The sequence below is a fragment of the Tenrec ecaudatus genome, chromosome 2 (assembly GCF_050624435.1).
Source record: "Tenrec ecaudatus isolate mTenEca1 chromosome 2, mTenEca1.hap1, whole genome shotgun sequence".
NCBI classification, from domain to species: Eukaryota; Metazoa; Chordata; class Mammalia; order Afrosoricida; family Tenrecidae; genus Tenrec; species Tenrec ecaudatus.
The window spans coordinates 70,388,696-70,409,604 of NC_134531.1; positions in this window are offsets into that span (position 1 = coordinate 70,388,696).

Sequence of the window (20,909 nt, forward strand, 5' to 3'; positions counted from 1 at the left end):
CATGAAGGTGTCCCCGGGCGTTGTGAAGCATGCCCCTCTTTCCTCCATGCTGATGCTCACTGCAAGCAGCGTCGGGCTAATTGGACTGAGCAAGAAGGAACCAGCATTAGTTGCACCAACTCTCACATATCTCTTTTTTGGTCTTGGATTTTCCCACAAGGCTTACGCCCCCCCTCACCCCCCCACCCCTCCGACATAACTTAGTTTTTGTTGTAAACTTCTGTGACAAAACATTTGCCATTGTCATCATTTTAAATATACACTTCAGTGACATGCATTCCAATCACCATGTTCTACCACCACCACCACTATCCATTTTCAAACAGAAACTCAGAACCACTTCAACAGGAACTTCCCCTCCCCCCTCCCCTGGAGTCCTCAGAAACCACTAAGAAATGTTTGCTCCCATGTATTTGCCTATTCTAGATATTTTGCATAAGTTGGATCCAATATTATGTGTCCTTTTGTGTCTGATGTATTTCATTCAGCATCATGTTTTCAAGGTTTGTCCATGTCGTGGCATGCCGTGGCCATTGTTACTCTTTGTGACTGAGTAATATTTCATTGTATGCATGGGCCACGTGGCAGGAAACAATTTTCCACCAACGTGCACATAGTCTAGTAGATACTTTGATGACCTGTTGCTAACGTGAACACACTTATGCTAACGAATCTAATACCCAGCCCTAGAGGCTGAGTGACCGTTAGCAGCACTCTGCTTTCATTCACAAGGACAGCGCTGCACTGCCTTAGTTCCTCATAGGGTAGTATGTATTCTGTAAAATGGAATCCCCCAACGGTGTGCTTTCATGGCTGATTTCTTCTGCCAGTATCACACTTGGGGGGGATATATTTTAGTGTGACAGGAGATTCTCCATACTGTTATGTATTCCGTTCAAAATAGATCCCCAATGAAGCCACACTCCTTGCCATTGAGCAGATTCCAACTCACAGTGAGCCGACCGGCCGGGTAGAGTGGAACCATTGCACAAGGTTTGCGAGACTACCCACCTCTAAGGGGGCAGGCCATCTCGTCATGTTCCTGGGGAGGGAGTGAGGGATGTCAATCACTGGCCTTGTGGCTAGCAGCCCAACGCTTAACCCATCACATCATCAGAGCTCCATATTAGGAATTCCCTGAGGGCAGGTGTTATTAGGAGCCATAAGGAATCCTGATGACATAGAAGTTCAGCACTAGGCTGCGCAGGAAAAGGTCAGCAATTCAAACCCATAGCCCTGCTGTCGGAGGAGGATGTGGCAGCCCGCTTCCGTAAAAATTACAGACTAAAATCCCTTTGGGGTGTTCTGTCATAAAGGGTCACTATGAGTCAACACCCGCTCTACAGCATTTTTTAAATAAGTAGCTCCATGACTTAATTTTTAATATATGTATATATATATGCAAGTTGGTACAGCTCTATCCTGTGAGCTGTTTAATTAGTATTATTAAATGATCTCCCAGGCCTTGGGGTCAACTGGGCTTAACTAGAGGACATTCCTGGATGCCTGGGGCAGGAGAGCCCCAGGAAGTTTGAAGTGCCAAGTTCATGTTTGACATTTGCTGTCTGCAATTGGAGTCCCTGTGCAATGCCAACTGTTCACATGCTTGGCTGCTAACTGAAGGAGAAAAGTGGGAGTCCACACAAAGTCTCCTCAGAAGAAGGACCCAGCAATACAATTTAGGAAATGCAACCACTGAAGCCCTATGGTGCACCATTCTACTCTGACACGGACAAGCCCACCGTGAGTCGGAATCCGCGTGCCGGCGACTGTGCTTGTTTGACTTCCGTACTTGTCTCCATTAGCAAGCTTACAGGGAAGAAATATGGGTCAGCCACCCGGAGATGATATCCACAATATCCTGGGGAGCTCAATGTCTTCTGGTGGCCAAGAACTCTGTCGGTCTCTGTCCCACAGGGAAGACCTTGTTACAACCATCAGTCTTTGAGAGTATTAAGAGCATTATAATTAATGGCCCAGATCACTCACATTTAAAGGATGGGGACCTTGGGGTCTGTAGATTACATTTAGAGGTAAAAACTCTGTGACCACAGATTCAGTGTTGTTCCCTGCTATAAACATTTTAGGGAAGGCAACCTGAGTGACCAACATTGTAAACTACCTAGTTTAAGTTCCAGCATAACTTGTAGGGGGAAATTCATAAACAAGGTATGCTCTAATGGGCTTGAGTCTTTGGAAAACATCCAATTGCATATGCCCTAGTGTTCGTGAAGACAGACGATAGAGCCCACCGTGTGAAGGGATCTGACCGTTGGCAATCAGCAGGGGAAGAGAACTGGAAACTGAGGCTCCAGGCTGGCTAGTAACTATTGGAATCAGAGAGACGTGCATACTGCAAGTTATTGCAATTTAATAAGTTAGCTTTTCTTCATTAGCCTCTTCACTTTTTCAACAAATTTAAATTTAACAGCAGATATAAAATTTCTCTAACTACCACTGATTTGTCACGTTGCCATACTGTTGGGCAGGGGTGCTGCTGTGAAGCCGGAAGCTGTGGCATTCATATTTAAAACTTCAGCTGGCTCGTCCACGGTGAGGAGATTCCAGTGGAACTTCCAGACGATGAACTGACTAGAGAAGGAATGGACTGTCCTCTGAGGAATAAGCCACAGAAACCCTTACGAAAAGCAGTAGAACCTACCTGGTAAAGAGTGTCAGAAGACTGGCCCTTCAGGTTGGAAGGCACTCCAACTACCACTGTGGAAGACCTGCCTCTTCACGGTGGAGCCAAGCGCAGTGGTGTGGATGGAGCAAAGCCGTCCGGGTCTTCATTTGATGGGGCACCACTCAAAACAAGAAGAAATCACTGCAAAAATCAAGTCATGATTGGAATGTGGAAGGTAGGAAGTATGAATCTAGGAAAATTGGAAGTTGTTAAAAATGAAATTGAATGCAGAAAGATTGACTTCCTAGCCATTCATGAGCTGGAATCGGACTAGTATTGGCCATTTTGGGTCTGAAAGTCATATGGTTTCCTTTACTGAGAATGACAAGTTCAAGAGAATGGTGTCCATTAATCATCAAGAGCAACATGTAAAGCTCTGCTTCAAAGTGCAATGTACAATGCTGTCTGTGATAGGACAATATCTAAATGGTTAAAAGGAGGTACATTTAATACAACTATTACTCAAATTTACACACCCATCTCGAAAGCTAGTGATGAAGAAATTGAGGATTTCTACCAAGTGATGCAGGCTGAAGTTGATTGGACATGCAATAAAAATGCATTGATAACTACTGTCACTTGGAATGAAAACTAAGAGGAAGGACCAGTAATTGGAAAATATGAGTTCAGTGAAAGAAATTGCTGGAGACCTCATAAAATTTTGCACGGACAATGACATCTTCAGTGTAGATACATTTTCAACAACATAAATGGTGACTACATCGATGGACATGGGCAAATGGGATAGACAGGAATTAACTTGTGTGCATCTGTGGAATGAGATGTCGGAGAAGCTCAATGTTATCAATCAAAACAAGGCTAGGGGTCAACCGTGGAACAGACCACCAATGGCACAAATGCAGGTTCAGAGAGAAGTTGGAGCAAATGGAAATAACTCCATGCGCGTTAAAGAACAATCTTGGGTACACCCCATGTGAATTCAGAGACCACGTCAAGAAACAGATTTGATGCACTGAATACTAATGCTACGCTGCGGGGTGCCATCAAGAGCATCACACCCGAAGAAACCTAAGGGCCATTAAAAATAATAAGAAAGAAAGAAAGATCAAAGGGGATGTTGGAAAAGACTAAAACACCCAAGTATCGAATCGCTAAAGCACATAGAAGACAGGAAGTGAGAGAGCAAAACAGAAATATTCCTAGGGCGGTCTGAGAAGACAAAATGAAGTGTGGTCGTGAAATGTACAAAGAATCAGAGTCAGAAAATCATAAGAGAAGAACATGTCTAGCATATCCTAAGTTCAAAGAACTAACCAAAAAAATCCCGTCCTTGGAAAGGACTTTATGATGGCAAAGTAGAGGATTGGTGTAAAAAGGGAGACGTTCACTGAAATGGAACCACACAGTGGCTGCAACAGTGGGCTCAGGCATGAACACCATTGTCAGGGGGTCAGAACATGGTGGCCTTTCATTCGGATCCACACGGCGTCCCTGTGAGTGGAGTCAATCCAGTCGCACTAACAATGACATGAAAAATTCATTCTCTAACGCGTCAGTATCACACTGTCATTTTAGCAAGATTGGGTAATCAGAAACACATACAGGGGGAAAGGAAAAGTACTCACAGTCCCTGTAAGGACATGAGTGGATTTCCACACAGGAGAGCAAGCTTCAGTTCCTGACCAATGTCCCAGTACCTCGTACATAGCCACCAGCCGTCTGCCAGTGGAAGCGTGCTGGTGAATGATGCTGCGCAAGTTCAGCAGAGCTTCTGACTGGGACATAGTAGGAAGAAAAGCCTGGGGATCCACTTCTAAAAGTCAGCCAAGGAAAACCCTATGGATCACAAAGGTCTGATTTACAACTGACCATGGCTATGGAAGCAGGATTGGAGTGTTTCCTTCCATCCATCGGGCATGAAGTCACCATGAGCCAGGTGACTTGTGGTACCTAGCAACAGCAGCAGCAGCAGCAGCAGCAGCAGCAGCAGCAGCAGCAGCAGCAGCAGCAGCAACGTGACCTCTTTGCCTCCCATTGGCCTCTGTTATCATTTGGGGGGACTTTCTTACCATCTTTGTGATCTTCCACTCACATCTCTGCTTCTCTCTTCCATTTAGTCCACAATTAGGTTCAGACTATGTAATAGTATTTTCAATGCTCTTCTAAACTTACTTTTACATGTTGTGAATATCTTCATATATTTAAATAGACTTCAGACATGATTTTGTCTATATAATAATGTGTCATATAAGCACACACACTTATTTAGCTACCTTCCACCCCATTTTATGTGGTATAGTACTGTTTACCTTGCTGCATTCCTGGGTTCCAATTTATCAGTTGAATTCCCCAAAGTAATTTAATTATATGCAAATTACTCCCATTACTTAATATACAATGTGAATGCATGCTTCCCCCCCCCCCTTTTTTTAGAGACCAAGTGCTGTCAATGTCTGAAGAGGGATTTATAGGGTGGTGTAGCCTGAAGCAGACCAGAGGCATTACCTACAGTGGTCCTTGCGATGTCATCATTTGAGTCTCTCTCTAAAGCAAATTGCTCTTCTCATCCAACATCCAGGAAGTTCATTTCCTTTCCACACCCGGCAGCCTAAACCCGTGAAACTGATCTCCAGATGTGAGTTTGTTCCCGAGAGTCTCCCCAGCAGGTGATTAGGGGCAGCAGAGAGGAAGGACGCTGAAGGCAGAGGTGTCCTCTAAGACAAGAAGGGGCACTAACTCAGCTCAGGGGGCTTTCTACCATTCACTGCCCGAGTACAAACACACACTAGGCCTGGTGAAATCTGAGTGACTCGTGTGGGTCCCCGCAAATATATATGTTGAAGGTCTAAGCCCCAGCACCTTTGATTGTGACTTGATTTAGAAATAGGGTCTTTTCGGATTCAGTCAACTTGAGATCACTAGGTGGCCATAATTAAAAATGACAAGTGTTCTTACACTAAGAGCAGAAGATACACACAGACAGAGAAACACGGAGGGAGAGAGCCATGGATGATGGAAACTGATATTTGAATGATCGATCCACAAGCCAAGGGACGCCAAGGATTGCCCGTCATGAGAGAAGGCATGGAACAGATTCACTCCCAGAAACTTCAGAGTGGAAGGCACAGCCAGCCCCTTGATGCTGGACTTCTAACCTCTGGCACTGCGAGACACTAGATTCCTATTGTTTTAAGGCACCAGTTTGCAGTGCTTGATACAGAAACAATGTGCAAATCCATCTGATGCTGTATAGATCATCTTAAGTTCTCCCTGAGACACAATCAGGAAGTCACTCGTTCTACACACCTGAGTGGACACACATACACACCCAACTCTACCATCTCCCACCTTGCAGAGCTGCCCAGTCTGGAGATGCTGACAGGCAGAGCAGTAAGAAATCAATTACTCTGTCTTGCAGCGCCTCCTGGACTCCCAGGTGTCTGGCTGTTTCCTACACAGAGCCGCACCACTCCAACCCCAGGGTACATCCGCCCTCTCGCTTCCCTGCCTGCTTCCCATGCTCAGCTGGAGTCGGCCTCCCTTCCCAGCGTCGCCCCAGGACTGGGAATGTCTGTGCGGAACGTTCCCGCCACCTGGAGTCGTCGCTCTGTACCTTTTCCTCTTTGTTTCCTTTCAGTCCACAGCAGGGCGACAGAACGTTCTCCCTTTCTGTTAATAAAAATGAAGCAATCAATTTCCTTCCCCCCCATTACACCTAATTCCCTCCGTAACTCAGTTATTATGTAACTCTGGCAAGTGCGTGCCGAGGCAGATGGCAGGGAAGACCCGGTGCCAAAACAAAAGGCATGGCTTGCCGAGGAGTATTGTTTACATGGAGGTAATGATGCTTTGCTTCGAAGGACAGGTTATTTTTTCTAGAAATTAAACTCGGGTAACTGTGAACATAATCAGTTTAGGCAAGTGCTGCCGAGATGAACACAAGCGGTGTGGCAGGCCCTAGCAACCACCCTGAACGCTCTACTTGCTTTGTCTTCCTTCCTTGCGAGCGGAGGGGAGCGAGGCTACAGCGCTTCTGTGACTTGCTATTTTTAGAACAATCAACGCAACGAAGGCACGGCCTCTCTCGACTATTAAGCTATCTGATTTGTAACGTTTGTTACCGGTTTTCTGTCATGTATGTGTTTCGGGGAGAACAGGTCTGGTCGGTTCGGATCTGGGTCTTTGCATGATGCTCTGAGTGACTGGTGTTTGGCCTGGAATGGCAAAAGGGTCCCGGCTCCAATACACGCTCCAGCTGATTGGTGAGGGCTGGCTGCCCATTTCGGGGTGGGAGGAAGATGAGTACCAGGCAATCAGCTTCCTCAGAACACTCATGGCTCTGAGGATGCCCCAAGAGAGGGCAAGGGGCATTGCCCCGGGTCATCTTCCTGCCTGGAGCTGAGGACCCACAGAGCTTGGGTGAGCAGCTTCAGGACTGCATTGGGCGTGGCTGTCCTATCTAGGCTATTTCTACCTGCCAGCTGATAAGCCTTATTTACTCATCACACCATGTTCCTAACACTCTCTGCCTTGCGTGCTCCTTCGTCGTTTTCCTTGTCATTCCCAGGAAGAGATGACCTTAGGACAAATGGATCCCAAGCCCACCATTTCCCATGTCTGGGTGTGACACACGTCTCCTTGCATCCGGGACAAGGCCATCTGTGTTCCATTAAACCTCAGGGGGGTGCGAGTATCGGGACGTGTGGGGGCTAGAGTGTCTGGCCAGAACTTGCCTCTTTCTTGTCAAATAACTTGGAGAATGATTACAGAAGTGATTAATAGACGGGAATGTCAGAAGGGGGTTATTTTCTCCTTCTATTATCTACATAAAAAGCGTCGGACAGAAATCCTTTTTAAAATATATAGCAGGAATGCCTATTTGGGGTGGAAACCCCAGGACATGCAGATAAGCATACCAGACAAAACAAACACATATCATCCGACGGTGTGGAATAACGGCCATTGCTCCTTTCTGATATCTCGACGGTGTCGTGTACGTCTAGAGGATCTTCAGAAACAGACCCAGCTCCCTGTGTTGTCGGCTGCTTTGCCCTTCACGGGTATTTAATCACCATTGCCTCCATTTTAAGGCACGTTTCAGCACCACTTTTAATGGGCGCACCGTGTTCTGCTACGTGGATCATCACCACTTAGTTTACATAGTTTTGGCATAAATTTAGGAGATTTCTGAAGGGTACAGGATATGTCCAGACTTTGCATACCAATTTTTCAGGGGCTTGTCTGCTTTTTGGGGGGTAACCCAGCAAGGCAGGGGGAAAGGGATGAAGGCCCAGGCAAGGCAAACAGTGTGATGATAAAATAAGGAGACTGGGTCACTCCCTGAGGATAAATTACTGGAAGTGAAACGGCTGAGTCAAAGGTTATTGCATTAAAAAAATTTTTTTTGCTAGCTTTTGCCAAACTGCTTTTCTAAGAGGCTACGTGATACTCCGTCCATTATACTTGTTCAAGGCTGCATAACTTGATGGTCCTGTCCAGGGTTTGGAATGATATTCCACATGCACAGGCTTGGCTTATAGCCCATCCGCTGATGTGTCTAGGCCGACACCTCGGTCGCTGTTCTTTGAGAGTGATCACCAATAGCAACCCTTTCATGAATACCTCTTTTGGATGCTCACTAGTTGGTGTGTTTTTTTTAATCCTCATTTATACAACTATTGTCATACTTAGCATTACAAATTAGTGGCCCTAGGCTTGAAATGGGGTTCAGACGTCTGTTCACTTCGAGTCATTTTCATAATTTATTTGAAGAATGTTGCTCAATATTCATAAAGCCAAATGTTCAAATCGCTTATTGCTCGACGCTTCGAACCCTGTCATTGTACGGGAGGCCTTTGTGTCTGCGGCAGGGCTGGTGGCCGCTCCCGGGCTCCGAGGGGCACAATACAGGTAACGTTCCTTTGGCTCCCTTCCTGAAACCACGGCACACAGATGGCAGGGAACAAAGGGCCTGCTTGGTCTACCACATTTCAGCTGTTCTCCCCACCCTCTTCCAACCCTCCTGGGTCAGGTCCCTCTCCCTCCTTTCTGCTTCCCTCCAGAGAGCACCTTTTCCACTCTGATAAACACACTGCCATGCTCAAATCCCCCCAAATGTTGCCCACGGTGGTAAAGCTAAAAAGGCTGCCATTCAATGTTGTCTTCGCCCTCCTTTTCAAGGGGCAGAGGACTCAAGTCCAGCCAGGTGCCAACAAATCCATCTGAGAGAGTGGTTGCTATAGCAACTTGATAGTGATGAATTAACCAGCAAACGGTGCCCTCAGAAGGTGTTGGCTCAGAAACAGCTCAGCATGGTGCACCACCTTCTTTGGAAAGGAGATTGTTCCCACTGACCCAGTGTCTAGTTTGCATGACTGTGTTTCAGGCCCAGTCCTTTGTTAAGGTATTTGATTTACTATGGAATTAGGATTCCCAGAGGAGAGAAGAGAAAAACGGGTGAGGCGGGGAATAGCTGAAAGATTGGAAAAAGATGACAAATACAAAAGGATGATTTTTAAAAATGGAGGTAGGGCGCTGGGAGGCTTACATAGAATCAATTCATTCAAAGCCAGGTGCAGAAGCCTGATGTACGTTCTGGGCTCTGCAAGAGGGTAAAGCTATCTAATGTATGGGCTGATTTAAAAATAAACCTCATGCTATTATTAATATAATCCCTGCTTTGTAAGCCATGACATTTAACCGGGTAATTAAATAATAATTGAATAAGTCTGCGAGGCATAAAACCCGGCAGAAAGGCACATTCCCCTGAGGCAAGTTTTATCAAATATTGACTTACTCCTCAATATTAATGACGGGGATTTAATGTTATATTTTATATTTACATACTAACCTTGTTTGAAAGACTCATTGTAATTTATAGGGCCCCAAGCTGCACATGTGACTTGAATTAAACACACACACACACACACACCCCTTGGAGGAGGAAGGGGAATGTATAAATGTAAGGTGTGGGGCAGGACGCTGGGAAAAACCCTCCCTGTGGTGAGTGCTGCAGATACTGAGCTTTCTTGCTCATTGTGGGATTCTTAGATGAATTTTCACCAGTTTAAATGTTTGTTCACTGCAAAGACCCTCAGTCTATGCTGGGGAGAAATGGAGTGTCCTTTCTGAACATACTCCATTCCTTGACTGGCTTGCTCAGCACTGGATAGAAATGGGTCTGGGTTTTACACCACAGATGTGTCAGGAAATGTATGCCAGCTGACTGTCATTAGAAAATAAAAAAGAAAGAAATTTGTGCATTGCATATACACCTAATTTATTACAAATGTTGTTATGTTATTGGCAAAAAGGATGTACAGCCCGCATGTTAATTTTAAAAAGAAAACACCTCAAAATACACAATACTCTTTTTCTGAATTTTATATAGCCAACCCCTATCTCCCCAAAGCACTTCCTGCCTTCTAAGTTTGGCTGAGCATTTTCTACCCCTAGTCAACCCAGAGCGTCTGCGCCCACGTCACTCACATCTACCTTGATGCTAAGGAGCAGTCAACAGAGACACACTGGAGTGTGGCCCTGGCCCCTGACAGGAGCACTGTCCTTGCTGAGTTGAATTATGGTTTTCAAGCACTGGAAGACGGTTCCCTCTGTGTGTGCCAGTCAGAGTGCACAGGTGACAGACCTGGCACATGTTTGTGTTCGGTTTGCATGATTAACACGTGTTATCACTGCCTTGTTGTTGCTATTGTTGATAGGGGTCATTGAGTCGGTACCTACCCATAGTGACCCTATGCATAGGGGAACGAGACACTGCCCGGCCCTGTGCCATCCTCTCCATGGTTCTTATGCTTGAACCCCTTGCTGAAAGGCATTGCTGAGCCGTTCCTCTTGGTCACGTTACCAAGCAGGACGTCCTTCTCCAGGGACTGGACTCTCTTGCGTTCCAAGTACATGAGATGAAGTCTCATCGTTCTGGCCTCTGGGGGGCATCTGGCTGGACTTTCTCCTAGAGAGACATGTTTGTTCTTTGGGCCGTCTATAGGGTTTTCAATATGCTTTGCCAGCACCACAATTCAAACACACTGGTCTTCCTTATTCAATACCTCCCTTTCACATGCATGGGAGGCCATTGAAAATGGCATGGCTTGGGTCAGGTGCCCCTTAGTCTTCATACGAAGTCCTGATTTGTAGTGTTTGCAGTTTCCACTTCAACCCGGGCAGGTTTCAAGCTACCAACATAACTAACATCACTGAGGGTGGAGCTGAGAAGCGATGCATCAGAGACAGAGAGGAAATTGACCTCAAGGGCACTAATAATTGTAATGTAGTACCCTAATTAGGCAACAGTGTGCTTCCAGTAGCTATTAGCTTTACTTTTAATGTGACTTGCTGAATTGTAAGTTTAAATGATTAAAATTGTAGCAATTATCTTGCAACATTCCTGAGAATTTTAGAATTGCCCTTAAGGCGCCTTGAAGAACTGACCCTAGTGCACCCGTGTCCCCTGAGCCTCTTGCACACACCTCACCTGCAGTCTATGAAGAGCGTTTTTCCAAAACGGGTCCCATTTTTGGGCTTCTCAGCCTCACCCTCCACCATTAAATATGGCACAGCTATCGTCGATGGAGCAGCCACTCTGCCCTGACCTCACATGCCAAGCCTGTCATGGGCATAGAAAGGCGGCCCTGGATAGCTGGCTCTACCCTGTACCTACACAGCCTGCAATGTCTTCTCTCTGAAGCACGTATACCAGTCGGCCAGCCCTGCCCTGCCCTGTTCTGCCCCTTCTGCCACACTCGACTGAACGCCCCCCTTGCTCTGCTCGTCGGAGTTTCTCTCTCCCAGCAATCAGGGAATGAACTACAACCCTGAGCTACTTCTTCTGCTCCAACGCCCGTGTTATGTTCCACGAAGAGGCCCAGAGTAGAGTCTGCCATGACTTTTGGTTCTTTTCCAGGGTTCCTCTCCTTCAGTCTTGCTCGAGGGCCCTCACTTTATACCCCAAATCCAAACCCATCACCAGAGAGTCCATTTCTACTCATTGTGACCTCACAGGCAGAGAAGAACTACTCCTTTGGGGTTCTGCAACTATAAATCTTTATGGAGCAGACAGCCCTATCTTTCTCTCAAGGAGTGGTCGGTGGATTTAAACCACTCACCTTGCAGTTAGCAGCCTAACATCTAACCCACAGTGATACCCGGGTCTCCTAGCCCTCCTCAATTTGAGAGAAGGGGCAAAAAGAGCTACTTCCAGCTGACATGGTCAGAGTCAATGAGCTCAGCTGTCCACCAGGTACAGAATTCAGTGATACACCTGAACTCCCTGTGTATATGTATTGTAGAGGGGGAAAAAGGGGATAAGACAAGCAACCCTACAGTAGGTCAAGAGTTTTGCTACAAATCACTACTAGAGCAAGCGAGGAAAATGAGGGAGATGCACTGGTGCGTATACGTAGGAGGCAAGAAGAGAGGTTGACTTGAGGTCAAGCTGGATCCAAGGGTTCAAATGACAGTGGGGTTTTTCTTTATCTTTCTCCATCTCTCAGCTTTACTTCCGTCTATCTGTTGGCATCATTCTCTTCCTGAAAATATAACTTCGTAGGAGCCCGGGAGGGATAGTGAGTCATGTACTGGGCTGCTAACTGCCAGGTCAAGAGTTCAAACCCAACAGGCACTCTCTGGGAGAAAGATAAGGCTGTCTGGTCCCATAAAGATTCAGAGTCTCAGAAGTTTCAGGGTCCAGTTCTACTCTCTACTTCAAGGTCACCACAAGTGGACTATGAGTCAGAGTCAACTCAGGGCAGTGGGTACGGTTTCACGGGGCAAAGGAAAATACTGAAGGCAACTATAGGCTGAGACAAGATGACTGAGCAACTACAATGGAAAGAGATGATCTCTCTGCCTGTCCACAAAGAGCAGAGAGAGGCTGGTGTTGGCACCCCAGGATCCTGTGCCCGAGCCCGTCCAATCACGGGAGCTATTCCACGTGCCACTTCTAACAGGACAAGAGGAAAGGCATAACAAGGGCTATCACCCCTCCTACCCACTCAGTCTCTACTCTTCAGCGCTCACCTTCCGGACCTCCAAGGTCCCCTTCTTTGCTGGGCAATTTGTCTGGCCCGAGCCTACTTTCCTTACACTGTTCTCTTTATGGTTGGTGTCTGTGCCGTTGAGTAGTTGGTTCTGTCTGACTCATAGCGACCCCGTGCGGCACAGAACAAACACTCCCATCTTACCAGTAACTGCTGCCGTTGCCTCCCAAGTTAACTGTCTGCATGCTTGACCCCTGTTGTGTATCTGTCTATGTTTTCCCGTATATGAAACCCAATTTAGGAGCATCTGTGGAGACAATCACTGGAAAAAGGGTTCCTGGGGGTACAGCGGGGGAGGGTTGATGAGTAGCCCAGATCATGGAGTGCAATAAGGAAGAAAATATGTGGGAAATGACGGTGGCAGCAAGTGCACAACACTACTTGATATGATTAAACTATTGGATGGCGCCGTGTTTGGATTATGTCCTAATAAAATGATTGGGGGATAAGGGGATCTTATCTCGGGCTCTGCTTTTCGGTTTCTCACACTAAGACAGAAAGAGCTGATAGTTCGTTACACTGGGGGTCAGACAGAAGGGGCGCAAGAAACTACCTGCTCCAAGGAACTAGTGGGCTGATCGAGCATGACCACAGAGGTCTGCCGTTCCTCCGGGGATTTTCGTCATGGTCCTGCTCTGGCTTTTCCTCTCTCAGACTTCCCAGTCTGAGCAAGTGGGAAGATCCTAACTCTCAGATCGCCATCAAGCTTTGTGCTTCGGGCTCCTGCACAGCCAGCTTCCAGGCAGTAACCTTCTCCTTTCGCAGACACACTGCAGGCTAGCGTGACTACTCCCCCACAAGATTCTCGAGTCCCACCTGTCCTTTCCTTTCCATTTAAAATAATCAAATAAACATGTGATTTCTAAGACTTGTCCAAAGTAAGTTTTAATAATATATACATTCTAAAGTGATGCTTTTGTATGAGCATATATGATGGCAGCCCTGGTGATGTAGTGGTTATGCATCGGGCCGCTAACCACAGGGCCAGCAGTTTGAAACCACTAGTCACTCTTTGGGAGAAAGAGAGAGAGAACGCTTTCTAATCCTGGAAAGAGTTACAGTCGCAGAAACCCACAGGGGCAGTTCTACTCCATTTATTGTGTCACTACAAGTCAGCATTGACTCAATGGCTGGGGGTTGGCTTGAGATTTTTGTCTATATATCGATATCTATCTCTATTGATGTGTTTTACACTTTGCATTACTCTCTGAAGGATCCTACACCCCTCTCTCTTTCACTCCGTGTGTATATCTTTCTATATCTATATATGTATGTACATGAGGGGGTAATCCATAAAAAATGGAATTTTTTTCAAAGCTATGTATTTACATTTTCTTTACAAAAACTATCTTATCACTTTCAAAATATTCTCTATTATACTTAATACATTTGTCAAATCTGTGATTCCATTCTTGGAAACATTTTCCAAACTCATCTGTTTGGATGACTGACAGCACCTCCCTTGCTATTTTGTTTCACCTCTTCTCAATAGTCAAATTGCTGTCCTCTCATTCACAGAAACAAAAGAAGTCACATGGAGCAAGGTCAGGTGAGTAAGGTGCGTGGGTCAAGAGAAGCATGCTGTTTTGTGACAAAAACTGGTGCACTGAGGTGGCTGCGTGAACAGGTGCATTGTCATGATGGCAAAACCAGTCCCCCATCTCCACAAATCAGGCCTTTTTTGTCATACACTGTTATGCAATCTTTTCAGAACCTCTAAATACAAAGCTAGATTAACAGTCTGACCTGGTGGAACAAACTCCAAATGCACTACCAGTCAACATTTTCATCCACCTGGAAAGTAAGCTGACAGACACGCAGAATGAGGTTTGGCATCAATCAACATTTCACCTCTTTTAAAACAAGCCACTCGTACACTTGGGTTTTTCCCATCGTCCTGTCCTTGTGAGCTGTGTTCAGCATTACAACACTTTCTGTGGCATTTTCTTGAGCGGAAAACAAAAGTTCATTGTCACACACTATTCTCTTAAATCGGTCATCACAAAACATGAGGTTCGAGAGAAACTGCTTTTATGAAAAAATTCACTGTGGCCAGAGTGAACCTTCCCAGGTGATGCCACTGGGTGCACTGACTCAGAGTGCGTTGCTTGATGCTCGCCTAGCATGCTGGGAAAGCTCTGCTCCAGTCAGCGCAATTCCATTTAACAATGGGTGGGGGTGTAGCCCCTCATATGATGTAGTCATTTCTGGTTATCTTTCTATATATTTTTCCGTATGTGTATATAATGTGGCTATTATTTCCATATAATGTGGCTATTTGTGGCTGTGTGTGTGTGTGTGTGTGTGTGTATAGAGCATGAGAGGTAGAGGTGGGGGACCTTCAGAAAGAAATGGAATAGAAAAGGTCAACGGAATTTGTTCATAATTTTTTTGAAGGCTGTTGTTTGTTGTCGTTAGGTACCGTTGTGTTGATTCTGACTCATTGCCCCACTGTGTCCAATAGAACGAACTACTTCCCCGTCCCATTCTGTGCCTCCATCTCCGTGTTATAGGAGAATGGCCTTCACCTAAATAGGTGTCATTTCATTCCATTCAGATAAACACACTTCCTAAAATCTATTTCTGTTTCAGGCTCAGGGAAAAGAACAATTGTTACATGCCATCAATTAGTTTTATGACCCTGCAGGATTGGTGGAAAGAAGAGATCCAACGCCGTAGTGGCTGCGCTGGGGCAAGCTGAGTTGTCTTGATGTGGAGCACTGTCTCCCAAGTCAAGTCATAAAGGGCACAGGTGAAGAACAAAGACCACCTCCCAGCCTCGCTGTAACGATGCCTGCCCTCCGGCCTAGAGAGGGCATTGGCAGCTCTGCTCTTTCCAGGGCCCCGCTTGGGACAACCTCCTGGAACTTAGTCTCACTAGATGCTGTGCCTCGGTTGGGGCTTCCTGCCACCTTTGCACCTGAGCAAAGATTTCCTTTGCTGACTTGGTCTCTGATTTTGCTTTGTTTTGGTCTTCTCCTGTTTTTAATTTCGACAAGAGGGAAAAAAAGAAGGAAGAGTCTTGAACTAGTCAAAGTGATCATGCTCTTCACATGGAAAAGAGAAAACCTGCAGCCCTCTTCTCTGGTTGTCTTACTGAAGGCCCCCAATTCTTCACAAATGCATGGATAAAGAGCAGAGCTGGAGTTTCCATGGAAGGCCTCCAGCCAGGGGAATCTGGAGGTGTCCCTTCTTCAGGGAACTACTCTTAGATTTGCATGTGCTCCTGCCAACTTGATCGCATGGGAGAATTTTGACTTGTTGTTTGTAAGGAGACCAGTGACTTTGGACAAAACTAAAATGCACTTCCAGGAGAACTTCTAACTGTGAACCCAGCATGGAAGAGCTCACATACTCCCCATTAAAAAGGCAAGAAAATGAAAGCCTTGTGAAGACATTTTTTTTTAGAAATGAGTATTTTTATTTCAAACTACATAAATTTAGTTAATTTTTAAAATATCATTTTATTGGGGGCTTGTACAATTCTTATCACAATCCATACATACATCCATTGTGTCAAGCACATTTGTACATCTATTGCCATCATCATTCTCAAAACATTTGCTTTCTACGTGAGCCCTGGTTATCGATTTCTCATTTTCCCTCTCCCTTCCCACTTCCCCCTCCCTCATGAACCCCTGATAGCTTATGAATTATTATTATTTTGTCATATCTTACACTGTCCAACGTCTCCCTTCACCCACTTTTCTATTGTCCATCCCCCAGGGAAGAGGTCACATGTACATCCTTGTGATTGGTTCCCCCTTTCTACCCCACTTTCCCTCCACCCTCCAGGTATTGCCACCCTCACCACTGGTCCCAAAGGGGTCATATGTCCTGGATTCCCTGTGTTTCCAGTTCCTATCTGTACTAACTTACATCCTCTGGTCTAGCCAGATTTGTAAGTTAGAATTGGGATCATGATAGTGAGTGGGAAGAAGCATTTAAGAAGTAGAGGAAAGCTGTATATTTCATCATTGCTACCCTGCAACCTGACTGGCTCATCTACTCCCCATGACTCTTCAGTAAGGGGGGTGTCCAGTTGCCTACAGGTGGGCTTTGGGTCTCCACTCTGTACTCACCCTCATTTACAATGATATGATTTTTTGTTCTTTGATGCTTGACACCTGATCCCTTCAACACCTCGTAGTCACACAGGTTGGTATGCTACTTCCATGTGGGCTTTGTTGCTTCTGAGCTAGATAGCCACTTGCTTACCTTCAAGTCTTTAAGATGCCAGATGCTATATCTCTCAATAGCTGGGCACCATCAGCCTTCTTCACCACACTTGCTTATGCACATATTTGTCTTCAGTGTTTGTATGGGAAGGTGAACACACAATGATGATTTTTTTGTTCTTTGATGTCTGCTACCTTATTCCTTCAACACCTTGTGATCATACAGGCTGGTGTGCTTCTTCCATGTGGGTTTTGTTGCTTCTTCGCTAGATGGCTGCTTGTTTACCTTCAAGCCTTGAAGACCCTAGACGCTATATCTTTTGATAGCCGGGCACCATCAGTTTTCTTCACCACATTTTCTTATGCACCCATTTGTTTTGAATACATCTTAAAAAGCCAGACATGAAATTCTATTGATCTAAGTTATTTGCCTAAAAATAATTTTAAAACCATCAATTCCTTCCCTAGCAAGTATGCAGCTTCATTCTATAGTTTGGGAATTTGTGGTCTGAGAGGCATCACTGCGTAAATCAGAATGGATAGAAAGATTTCCCAGCTAGCTTTTGAATCCATATGAATTCCTGATAAAGATAGAAGAGCTTTCCCTGCAGCCTCAGCAAAATAAAGAGTTCAGAACTTCTCTGCAAATACAGCAAAGTTGTAAATTAGGGCCCTACATCTCTCCTAACCTGCATGAAATGACAAGAACAGCACCTGCTATGCAATTCACAGCATTAGGAAGGATCTGCATGGAAGCCTTTGAGCCTGAGCTGGACGAGTGAGATGGGTGGGAGCCGACCTGCCTTGCAGCATCACAGAGATTACGGTGAAATGAGGACAGCTTTGCTCCCACATTTAGAGTGTGAAAGCTCAAGTATTTCCCCTTCTCTACCACCTAGCTTTTACCTTTGCATGCTCTGAGGACAGGTGGGAAGGAAATAAGGAGGGCTGGTGGTGCTTCGGGTTAGACACTGGGCTTCAGTTCAAACCCACCAGCTGCTCTGTGGGAGAAAAATGAGGTTGCCCACTCTTGTAAAGATTTATTGTCTCAGAAATGCTGTAAAGGTCTTTTGAGGTCATCATCGACCTGATGGCAGTGTAAGTGACACTCATCTGCTGTTTCAAAGGCTGCTGGTTCACATCCATACAATCGCTCCACAAGAGGAAGATCTCTTATGGTGAAGTGAAATGAATTATGTATCTTTTAAAAAATATTCATTTCTCTATTACTCTCACCAAAGATTAGGTAGGATCATGCAAAGGAGGTGGGAAGGACTCTAACTCTGGGAGGGCCAGGTTTTTTCATTTCCTTGGCTATAAAAAATGGGGCCTCTTAGATGCAGGAAGAGAGAGTTCCTGGGACCATCAAGGACGAGGAGACACCCGCAGAGCACATTGGAAATCCCTGCCCGGAGAGGCAGAGCCGCAGAGGTCATGCCACTCTGAGAGCAGAGGCCGAGGCAAAGGGACCAGGAGACAGAGCAGAGGAGCTGCACAGAGGCCATGGGACTGTGAGGCCGAGCAGTGGGTGGGCTTCCTGGCTCTCGGAGGCCCAGGCCAGTGGGTCACATGGCTGACAGGCTGAGGACCAGAGAGACAGTGCTGTGGACCAATGACTGTTATCTGTAATGCTTTGTGATCCCGGTTTGTGGTGACCTGTTCACTTCCCAATAAGCCCCCATAACTGTGTGCTCATTGTGCGTGCTACGTGACCATGCGATGAATTAGCAAGGCCAGCAGGAAAATGGATAAAACATTGTTATTGAAGAGAGGAAAGGCTGCGAGAGAGTAACAGCACCTATAGATGAAAAGACAGTGCAGCTTTCTTGACCTCTCTCCTTCCGCCACCGGTGAGTTAGGTGTGGAGGACACTGTGAAGAAGGACAGAGGTCGCTGTGGTGACTGGGGCTGCAAAGGAGCAGCGCCTAGCATGGCTTTTGGGGTCTGGGAGAGTTGGAGAAGCATTTTGAGAAACAGGGATATAAAGATGCAGCTTTGGGGGAATCTAGTGGATATTTTCCATGCCGGTCAATGGACGTCCAGGAATAAGCAGCAGAGAAGTCATGTGAGAGAATCCATGGTTGAAGACCATGGTCCCAGAGATTCTAGCCAGTGCCATACGGCTGAATTCCGCATCCAAAAGGGCCACGATGAATCAGCATCAACTCGATGGCAGTGAGTTTGATTTTGGGTTTTTTTCTTTAATATAAATTTGTTGATGGTTTTCCCTACTGCAGGCCAGCCTCCAGTCCTAGACAGACTCTCTGGTTGCCCTTGAGTACACAGCAAATATACATAGGGTAAAGAAACGACTAGAGAGTAGCAGATGGAGCAGAAAGAGCTTGTCTTTGAAGTCCCAGAGACCTGGCTTTGAATTCTGGTGGGAACACTTAGTTGGGGAGTGAGTACAAGCGTCCACGCCATTTAGGTTGTTGTGACGGTGAAAGAAAACTGCGTGAAGTACCTGACACTGGGTGTTCTACTCCTGGGGTTCCCTAGAGAAACACAACCATGATACTGTTATGTGTTGTAGACAGAAAGAGATTTATAATGAGAAATGGCTTACACAGCTGCAGAAATAGTAAGTCCAGTCTGGTCAAAATCAGGCTTCTCCTGACCGTGGAAGCATACAAACAGGAAGCAACAGGATATTGAAGCACGAGACCAGGATAGCAAAGCGGAGGCAGCAGGGCGCCCAGGGAGGTGGACGCAGAGGTTAAAAGTTGGTAGGCTGCGGATGGCTCCTGGATCAATGCGATCAAAGAACCATGCGCAAGATCCAGGTCCCTCAGAGAGCAAAGGGGCACAGAGGACTCGATGCTCCTTGGTCTCTCCTTTTACAAAAGGTTTATAACATCAAAGAGGTGTCATCAGCCTTTGCCTCGATTGACAAGTTTAATGCCACCCCTCGCTGGGCGTGTCTAGTTGAAATAATCCCTAACCATCACATGGACCAATGTTTCACCCACTGTTCTCTATTCTCCCAATGACATCTATATGCTGCCCCTCATTGCCACGGGCACCTTAGCATGGCGGGGGGGAGGGTTCCCTGGCATTACTTAAAACTTCATGTTATATAGCTTTATGGAGAGCATGACACCGGCACATCTACAAATTATCCATTGTACTAAACAAACATCTGTCAAATCCATTGCTACCCATAGCAACCCTGTTGGATGTAGTGGAACTGCCCCATCGGGTTTGCTCAACTGGAAACCTTTAAGGCAGCAGGTCACTGGGTTTTTGCTCCCACAGAATTTTTGGTTAGCAGACTGAGCGCTTAAACATTGTGCCACTAGGGCTCCTTCCTAAACAACCAGTGTTTAGAAGTGTTGTTTGTTCTTTCTACAAATGGCTGAGCCATTTCAACATAGGAGACCGGTGTGTTTTCCATGCCACTGCTTTAAACAAAAATATGTACTGCTTTTCTTGTTGGTGATAGTATTTTCTCTTGCAATTCTATACCAGAGTCCTCTTTGCAGACCCCAGCGCATGCTATTATTATTTGGTTGATACAAATAGACAGCATTTTCCGGACACAGGTTAAACTATAGTTTTGCTAAGTCACCATATATTACATAGAACGCTAAACTTTATACATTAACAAAAATCTTCTTAGCCTCAGATGAAACTTGAGCTCAGGTGTATTATCAGGAAATAAGTCCATGGTTTAAATACAGTTACATAATGGATTAATATTGATCAGCCGTCTCAGTTTTTCTGTCAGCTATTTTCTTGGAATGTCTTGGGCATTCACATCTGTGAGCTGATTGTATGCTTCATATTTCCTAGCAGAAGGCAGGAGTCCTGATATTTTCAAATAATAAACACATTTTCAGAAAGACACAATGTTCATATGAACTTTCCAAAGGTTCACCGACGACGTGACATGGCAGCGTTGCAGGTGGATTGCTAATGAAGGGATTCTGAATGTTTTTCTCCCTTTCCGGGGTCTGATCTTCTGCCTCAAAGCCCCAGGTGAATGCTAAGGCCTCCTTTGTCTTGTTGTTGTGCCTCACAGTCCCCCCT